This window comes from Kogia breviceps, chromosome 9 (genome assembly GCF_026419965.1).
Source record: "Kogia breviceps isolate mKogBre1 chromosome 9, mKogBre1 haplotype 1, whole genome shotgun sequence".
Taxonomy (NCBI): domain Eukaryota; kingdom Metazoa; phylum Chordata; class Mammalia; order Artiodactyla; family Physeteridae; genus Kogia; species Kogia breviceps.
Window position 1 is genome coordinate 33,441,895 of NC_081318.1, and position 9,505 is coordinate 33,451,399.

The window sequence follows — 9,505 nt, forward strand, 5'->3', positions numbered from 1 at the left end:
GCTCCAAGGAGTAGCAGAGGCACAAGAGACAAGATAAAATATGCAAGACTTCTAGAAGCCTACACTTGGAAATGACATACTGACACTTCTATCCTGTTCTGTTGGCCAAGGCAAGTCATATGATTCAGCCCAAAGTCAAGGGACTGACAAGTAAATCCCACCAAGATGAGGCCAAGGTGAGGGTGTGAATGCAGCAAGATGTGAGAAGCCCGAATCTACATTGCCTGTGTGTGGTCGTTAGCGACTGGCTTTCAATTTTTCAAGTTTTAATCTTATTTCTGCGATATACCCTTTGCTATCTTTTATTTCATTCTCAGAAAGCTTTACATATGTTTAAAAAATCTTTCTATTAAACAGTTGGTAACAACAATAACTAAATCTCTTAATCTTACATTAAATGCAAATTTTCTACATGAAGATTCTCAAATACGATGCTTGACAGAGGGCCTCAGATCAAGGGGCCCAGCAGGTCACAAAATACATTCTCTTGGCTTTAAGCAGAATATGATTTTCAAAGCAGCTGACAATCTACCTTACTTTCAAAAATTAGGCCATCTTATTGTCGTCATTATTATTGTTTCGGATTTAGAACTCAATATGATGAAACTTGTGATTTTTCTTTGAAAATGCAGAGAAATTTTGTCTCTAAGAGTAGGAATTCAAAATTTACAGACTTCCTTTTTCTTTTATATGTAAATTTTTCCTTGAGTTCCCCCCCCAAATTACATTAAAAACAAAATCATAATACAATCTGATTTGTCAGCATACAAGTAAATCTAAATATTGAAAAAATGCTAAATGTAAGCAAACACAAATCACATTGAGTTCTTTCTTATTTGTGCTAAAATTCCAGGTTCAATTCATCATTTCATCATGATACCATATAAGAAATCAAACTAACTGCTATGAAATTGGGGGATATGCTTACCTTGACTATTTTAATAACTGGATAATAGCCCTACCAAAATAATTGTTCCAGCATTTATTAAAGAGAGGAAGTCTTAGTCCAAACACTGATATAATCAAGGAATAATATGTTCAGAAAGTGTGAAAAGAGAGGTAAAAATGTCAATATTTGGCTCATTTTTTTTTTACCTAGGTAGATTTATATCAATAATAAAAGTAATGCTAATTACAGTCCTAGCTAATCCAAGATTGAAAATGTTTAATATGAGTCTCGGGCTTAGCAATTTTTCAGAAAAATTGGTGTCAAGTGGTGAGCCAGATTGCTACATTACATCTAGTTGAGAGAAGCAGAATTTTAGATATGTGGACATGACTACATTTCCTCCTATTCAAGTGAAACAAAATTCTGATCACCCTTTATAAATATGGAAATTCCATAAATCTTATTCAAAGTGTGCCTAACTCTCAGAAAACCTAATAGGACAACAAAGTGTAATATAATATATAATGTAATATAATATATATCTGAGATAAATGGCTTTTATAGTATACTAGTAGAGTGTTTAAACAGCCTACAAGTAAATCTAAATTTAGAACATCACATATTTTATTTTAACAAATAATTAATTTAAAAATTCTATTTTAATGAAATGATAAAGAATAAAAATGGTAGTAGTCCCTGAATACTATCATGAAATTATAAGGAGATATGCACTGTAAAACTTTCATATTTTTCTCAAGTTAATGTAAATATTTGGGAGGAGTCCTTTACAAAAGCCCTTTGTTTTGTAACCAACCCATCTGGCTTTGTCAGAGCTCCATTATTTAACAAAGGAAACTCTCTTTCCTTTTGGCCCTTTCCCTAGTAAATAAACTATTTACCAGGAGTTGCTTTTACCTGGGGGAAATTTATGTGTACAACCACTCCCTTTGAGGCAACAATGCTTAATCATAAAATATTTCACTCTTCAAAAGTATATATCAGTTCATATTGACCATTTATTAAGTGGTCTGGTCTTTATAGAGAACTTTACTTTCTTATAATTATATATTGAGTATATTGAAGGTTTTTTTTTTTAACCAATTCCAGGGAAAATTTTGGTCTGTAACATCAGCTTTTGTACATACTGGAGGATGGGTTTGATTAGGCACTGCTGGCTTTGCTGTCAATCAGTTCAACTTACTTCAGAGGGAATGTGAATGTGTTTTGAAGCTAGTATGGGGGATTATAGCTATGGGACAGACTGTAGAATCTTTTTTTTTCTTTTTTCTTTTTTGATTGTGTTGGGTCTTCATTACTGTGCACGGACTTCTCATTGTGGTGGCTTCTCTTGCTGAGGAGCACGGGCTCTAGGCCCGGGGGCTTCAGTAGTTGTGACTCTGGGGCATGTGGGATCTTCCTGGACGAGGGCTTGAACCAGCATCCCCTGAATTGGCAGGCAGATTCTTAACCACTGTGCCACCAGGTAAGCCCTAGAATCTTTTCAGAGGGTCAAATAATCTCTCTTTCAGTTTCTTCTTTTCTCTGTCTTTAGCTACTTCATCTTCACTTCTCTCCATGTCTTACTCAAGCTAATTACTAGGGCCTTGCTACCCAAAGGGACCTGCAGTATCACCAGCAGCATCACGTGGGAGCCTGTTATGAACCAGAATCTCAGGTCCAATCCCAGATTTGTTGAATCAGAATCTGCATTTTAACAAGATCACCAGGTTATTCGTATGCACATTAAACTTTGAAAAGCAGCATTCTAGGGGAAACTTGAAAATGCTTATTCTCTGAAGGTGTTAAGGAGGTGTTAGGCAGAAGCCGGGCAGGGAGGTTCTCGAGGGTGAGTGTGCGCGCATGAGGGCAGGCCAGTGAAGCCCGTGGCCCTGACTGGCTCAGTTGCTTGGTGGCTCAGTCGCTTGGTGGCTCAGTCTGTATGTCCCTCAGTGGGTGCCATCATGGTGGACGCGGCCAGTCAGGTGCTCCTGAGCTCTCGTCTCACCATCCTGTCCCAGACGCTCTTGTATGTGAAGGTGCTCATCCAGGTGGGATATGAGCCTCTTTCTCCAACAGTTGGACGAAATATTTGGGGGCAGCAAGTATGTCAGCTTCCTGGTCTTTTTTTGTTAGGCTCAGCACATGTCAAGCATCCATGGGAAGCGTGGGTTGTTCACAGGCTTAACTCTAAGACTGTGTTCAGGGGTCCTTGGAACTGTGGTCCATGGTAAAGTTTTACAACATTACCAGTAGTGTGACAAGGTTGAGGAGTCGTGATCTGGAAATGTACAGAAAGAAGTTTCATCTCTGACCGAGTTATCAAGGAGACAACTGGAGAGATTATGGCTTCTTCTGCTGCTACTCTCATCACTCATCCCTTTCATGTGAGCACCCTGAGATCTATGGTACAATTCATTGGCAGAGAATCCAAATACCATGGACTTCGTGACTCCATAGTAACTATCAGGAAGAGGGCATACTAGGATTTTTTGTGGGTGTTATTCCTCGCCTCCTAGGTGATATCATTTCTTTGGGGCTCTGTAACTCAGTGGCCTACCTCATCAGTGTCCTTACACCAAACTGTGGGGTTTCCCCCATGAATGAAATGAGTTATTTCCTAGCTGTCACAGGATTTTTTGCCAATATGTTGACCTATCCCTTTGTGCTTGTCTCTAATCTTATGGCTGTCAACATCTGTGGGCTTGCTGATGGATGCCCTCCTTACTCCCCAATATATACTTCTTGGATAGATGGCTGGTGCCTGCTACAAAAAGAGGGAAATATGAGCCGAGGAAATAGCTTGTTTTTCCAGAAGGTCCCCTTTAGGAAGCCTTATTGTTGTGACCTGAGAATGTCAATTTGAAGATGTGGGACAGGGACAGTGACGTTTCTGTAGTCCCACATACACAGAATTATGGGAGAGAGTGTTGGTTTCTATACAGTGTGGCATGCTTTTTATTAAATAATCATTCAGTCTTGGGAAAATGAAAAAACAGGCAGAAGTTATATCATCAAATAAACTGAAAAACAAAACAAAACAAAAAATCCTCATATATAAGAACCACAAATGAAGAAAAACCTCCACAAATACATGCATAACAGAGCTTGTACATCATCGTAGGAAGAGCAGTAGTCAGGCAGCCTGGAGGACTTACAGGGAATCCCAACTCCGAAAAGGAAGTAACATACTATTGAAGAAATATTTGAAGGAAATTGAAGGAAGCATCATTTAAGGGGAAACCCTACAGGCTAAGTTGCCCAAGTTGCTTGCAGGGAACTGTCAGTTCTTTCCACTTCATAAACTGAAGTCTTCTTGGAATGTGAAATCAAGAATTACAAACTGGACAGCAGCCAGGATGGGTTTTTATTGTTGCTGGTGTTGGGTTTTTTTTTTTTTTTTTTTGCTTTGTTTGTTTGTTTGTTTGCTACGAAAGGAGTTGAGCTGTATTAAATTTTCCCATTAGCCACACCCGAAATGTGTTGGCTGTGGCAAGAGCTGAGGCAGCACTGGCCTTAGGGAGAGCTTCAAAGTAGCCCAAACCCACCCTGCACTAGGAGTGTGTCATGCTGGGCCAACTTCATTGAAGATTTTAAGACTAGGAGGATTTTCCTTTCCAATTCTGAATATTTCTTCAACTCTAAGAATCATGAAATCATGGAAATCTTTACATGAATTCCTAGTTCATCATGCAGCATAGAGACTGCCTGCATCTGATCTCTCATCATTCCAAAAGTTCTAACATGAAAAATAGTTTATAATCTTTTTTGCCATTTCCTCTTGTTCAATATATTTAGGATCACAAATCTTTTTGCGTGTGCCTACTCTAATAAAGTTATCACTTAAGATGACCCAACTTAGTCTTTTTCTCTCTCAGAAAAAAAATAGTTTTAATAAATTCGTTCTTTGTACAATATTTTTCATCTTTTATGTGGCCCTTTACTCACCTAATATGATTGTATACGCCAATCTGGTTTTTCTGTTTTTAAAATTTCTCATGAGCAAATTATCCTATTGGAGGAAAATAAAATTATATATGGTTTTCCCTAGAAGTTTCAAGGTAAAATAACTGACAGTAGGATTGGATAACATACTAAAAGCTGTACAAACTGATAAGAAATTTCCAACCAAATGAAGGTATGAAATATGGCCCCTATCTCAAAAGGTATATGCTTAGCCTAACTAGAAATTATTACTGTAATTATTAAGATTTTACATGTCTAGGTGTCTAGTATTGAGGAGAAAGATCATCATTGTGTTTTTGATACATAATAAGAAAGTCTTCGTTAAAGGTAGTACAATTTTATGAAATTTACAAAACATGGGAATAATAGCGTGTGAATGATAGTTTTCTTTTTAAAAAATTTTTTAAAAAGATTTTCTTTAGATGTGGACCATTTTTAAAGTCTTTATTTGAATTTGTTACAGTATTGCTTCTGTTTTATGTCTTATTTTCTTGGCCCTGGGGCATGTGAGATCTTAGCTCCCTGACCAGGGATAGAACCTGCACCCCCTGCATTGGAAGGCGAAGTCTTAACCACTGGACTGCCAGGGAAGTCCCTGAAAGATATTTTTCTGACATTAGCTGGAGTGTTAGGGACTAGGGCACAGATCATACAGGGAAGGAAATGGTGTGCTCAGGAAAGTAGAGAATAGGACTAGGGGAGGGCTCAAGGATTAGAAGGGGGCAGAGTGAGGAAGGTACAGGGAGCCCAGATACCAGGTTGTAGGGAGCTCCCACCACTGAGGACTTTGTACTGACTCCATTTATGGGAGAAAGGAAAGAAAAAAGGTGCTTCTCATAGCAGGAAAGGTGACATGACCGAACAATGAATGAAAAAGAAGATTTTGGTCGGAAGGCAGAATTAGTCATTAGAACAGCCATACCCACATCCTAGAAATAGCCGATAATCTCTGTAGTGATTAAGAGCCTGAACTCTGGTGTCAGACTCTCTTGGCTCAGATCTTGACTCCCATGTGATCTTGGGAAAATTCTTCAACTAAGGACATCAGTTTTCTCATCTGAAAAACAATAATAGAACCCACATCATAGAGTTATTGTGCAGATTAAATAAATGCCCAGCAAGTAATAAATGCTTAACAAATGGAAATGTTATTATTTGTACCAGAGATCAGGATTCTCCCACTGTTGTAATTCATGAAGAATTCCAACCGGTGTCCTCCTCAGTAAAAGAAACATGTTATCTTTGCCACCTGCCTCCCTGGGAAATGCTGTGTTTATCCCTGCAACTTTCCAAATGACTCCTTGTTTCACTGTCCCAGTTAGCTGAGCCAGCACTTGGCTGGAACTGGTGTGCCATTCAGTTAGAGAGGCAGGTCCTGCCTCCTGCCCTTCTCTCCCCTTTTGTTACTGGCAGGTGCTCGATGACAAGCTACTCAGAGGCAGGGAGAGAAAAGAATGCTCCAAAGATGACCTGTAGCTCCTATCTCTTCCTGATCCATTTATGTCTGGGAGAAATATTTGCCCTTGGTTACGTGCTCTTTCCCACTCTGAGTCATGTCTCTTCCTTTCCTTCATCATTGTTCACCCCTACCTTTTCCTATAATGGCAAAACAACTTCTCCAGCTTTGCAGCCAAGCTGAATGACCTCACACGTCCAAGTGCAGGCAGATAGGTGTCTGTCCTATTTTTGGATAATTGTTGAAGTGGTGTCCTCTGATTTCTCTGACTGTTGCATGGTCTTCTTTCTTTGCCACAGATACACGGCAACAGACAACAGCACAGAGAGGTGAGGTGGAAGAGAGACAGATGGTCACAAGTTGTAGTACAGTTTTCATTTTAACTTTTGCTCTTCTGCCATTGTCTTTAGGGCACAGGGTTCTAGGAGAGCCCTCATGGCCCCTCCCAGGGCCCTTTTCATTTAACAAGATATAAGGAACTTTCCTCTATGGTCTTAGCTGACTTCAACTCCTTCCACCCTGTTCAGTTTCTATTGACCCCTTCACCAGGTGTTTGAACAGAGGTGTCCAAAAGCAAAACTGTGAAGGGTAAAGATTGTGTCATTGGAGCCTCCTGTTCTCCCCTTTTCTGTCTTGACTTTCACTTTGGTGGCATGTCTTTTAATCAGTGTAAGATGCTCTCAGGTGGTGCTCCACTCAAGGCCCTCATGCTAGGGCCCCTTACATAGTTTTCAGACTCCCCTTCCCAGATCATCCATTCACACTGAAGTAATGGATGTCTACTAATAGACTGAAATGTTATCTCACCCAAAGGTCTCATTCATTTAAACAAGCATCAAGGTGTAAGGCTCTAGTGGTGGCAGTTCAGATATAGTCTGAAGAAAGAAGCTGAAGAGTGGGTGCAAAAATGGTTTTAAAATACAACAGGGTGCCTTCTTTTGCTCATTTGGCTATTTTTGGGTAAACAGGGAGAAGAAATTGGGAAGATTAGGTATGGAAGCCAAAATTATTTTTATTCCTAAAAAATATAACCTAGATATCTAGTATATCCTTATCTTCTGCTCCCTCCTCCTTCAATTCCTTCTCTTGTCCTCCCTACGTACACATATACCATCAAGGAAGGAAATATACCAAATCCTGATTTATGATAAGTTGCATTAGTGGTGGTAATTTTTCATTGCAACACTACCTACTTTTTTTTTAATCTGAAAGTAATATGTAATCTTGTAAAAATTCTTTAAGCTCTTGTTATCTTAAGTAAACATTCAAAAATGATGAAATTGAAAGCTAAAGAAACTGAGCCATTATTTATGTGATTTCTCCACTATGCTATTTAATTTGTCCTGGATTCAAATGAGACAGTGTATGGGACTGTGTTTTCTAAAATGTAAAACTTGATAAAAACAATGTTTTAGTATAAATTTCAAAATGGGAAATAGGATAGTAAAAGAAATAGCAACATTCTAAAATGCCAGAGAGAATGTTTCCAAACCAGTTTTAAGTACTAGCATTTCCTACCCCTGAAGCCATTGAAAATAAATTTCAGGCAAGAAAATTGAGAGTAAAGATAGGCATTACCCCAAAAGATGAAATATACTTGATATGCTTTACATACATTTTCATTTTCCCAACTTAATGATTCATGAGTGAGAAAATGGTGAGAAGGAAAATCTTATTAGGATCAGTACTTTTCAAACCCCTCATGCAGACGAAGAGAATAATGATGTCAAAATGTGATTCCTACTCCAGCTCTGCAATCATCCCAAATTTTCTTCAATTATTTATTCATGTAGTTGTTCATTCAGAAAATATTGGTTGACCTCACTAAGTGCTTGGCACTATTTTAGAACCCCAGGAAACAAAGATGAAGTCATATTTTTGGTTCTCAAAGACCTAACCAGCAGTCTAGTGGGGTTATTTAACAGGGTTAGTTTTACCATGTGGTAAGTGATAATAGGGGTTTGTACAAGATTTTATATGAAGACATAGAAGAGGCACTTAATGTGGAGGAGTTCTGGAAACAGGAAGTGTTAGACAGGCCGTGAGGGGAAGAGTGATGCTGCCATGGACAGGAGAGGGCTGGGCACTTCAGTGAGGGCTGCAGAAGAGTTGCTGAAGACAACAGTGAGTTGATAGTGAAGGCCTTGTGAACACTGCTCAAGAGTTTGGATTTTATTCTAAGGGCAGTGGCGTATAATTGATAGTTTAAGCAGGGGAATGACATGGAGTCTTCATGAGATCACTTCTTTTGAAGGCGAAGATGGATTGGAAAAGATCATATTGAAGCTGGGAGTGAGACCAGTTAAGAGGCTGTGGCAACTAGGCAGGCAAAAGATGAAGATGGCTGTGATTATGGTGGTTTAGCAGTGATTTGGGTAGAAAAATCTATAAATAAATTGTAATTAATTTAAAATACAGAGTAACATATTATTGGAGGGAAACTGTCACAATAATAAAGAGTTAGAATTGTTCTAAATCTAGGAATCCCTGTCATGAAGAATCAAAGCCACATACACAGTCTCATAATCAACAGAACTGTGAAAAGTGAATGCATTAATTCCTGTGTTTATAGCATGCCAGTCCTTTAATTGATAGAAAATTCATGATTTTTAAAAATGCCTTTAAAAAATTCCTGGACTGAACAGCAAGATTGCATATACATGCATATACATAGCCAAGTCTTCATTCTACAGAAGTCACAGGAAACAATGAGATGGGACGGCTCCTAAGAGATCCTTGAGTCTAATCCTCTCATTAAAGATAAGAAAACTGAGACCTTGAGATTAAACCATTTGCAGGAGGTGACACACCTCAGTAATGGCAGTGCTGAGACAGGAATCCAGATGCCTGACCTGGAGGGCAGGGCTCTTTTCACTAAACTCCAACAGCTTCCCAAGAAAGGCATTTAAATAAATTCATGGGTTGTAGACAGCTATTGAAAAGAGGGACTTTTAAGTTCTTCACAACTTTAAAGAGCACTTTAAAAAGCTAAACACATGTTTTATTATTGGAGATTGGTCATTTTTCCAGATTAACTCACAACAAGAAAATCTATGCCAATATCAGCAACTACCCTTCACATATTGACTTTTCAAAAATAATTTTGGACTCTGGTCTGGCTTCATGGTACTGGTATCCAAGAATATGTGATTTATATTGTTTTATTTTCTTATTTAAAAAATTGAAAACAGAAATAT

The 9,505-nt window shown here is 38.5% G+C and overlaps 1 pseudogene; it reads left to right on the plus strand.

Moving 5' to 3' along the window:
* Positions 1-2,850: 2,850 nt before the first annotated feature.
* Positions 2,851-3,752, plus strand: LOC131762703 (mitochondrial carrier homolog 2-like; annotated as a pseudogene).
* The last annotated feature ends 5,753 nt before the right edge of the window (positions 3,753-9,505 follow it).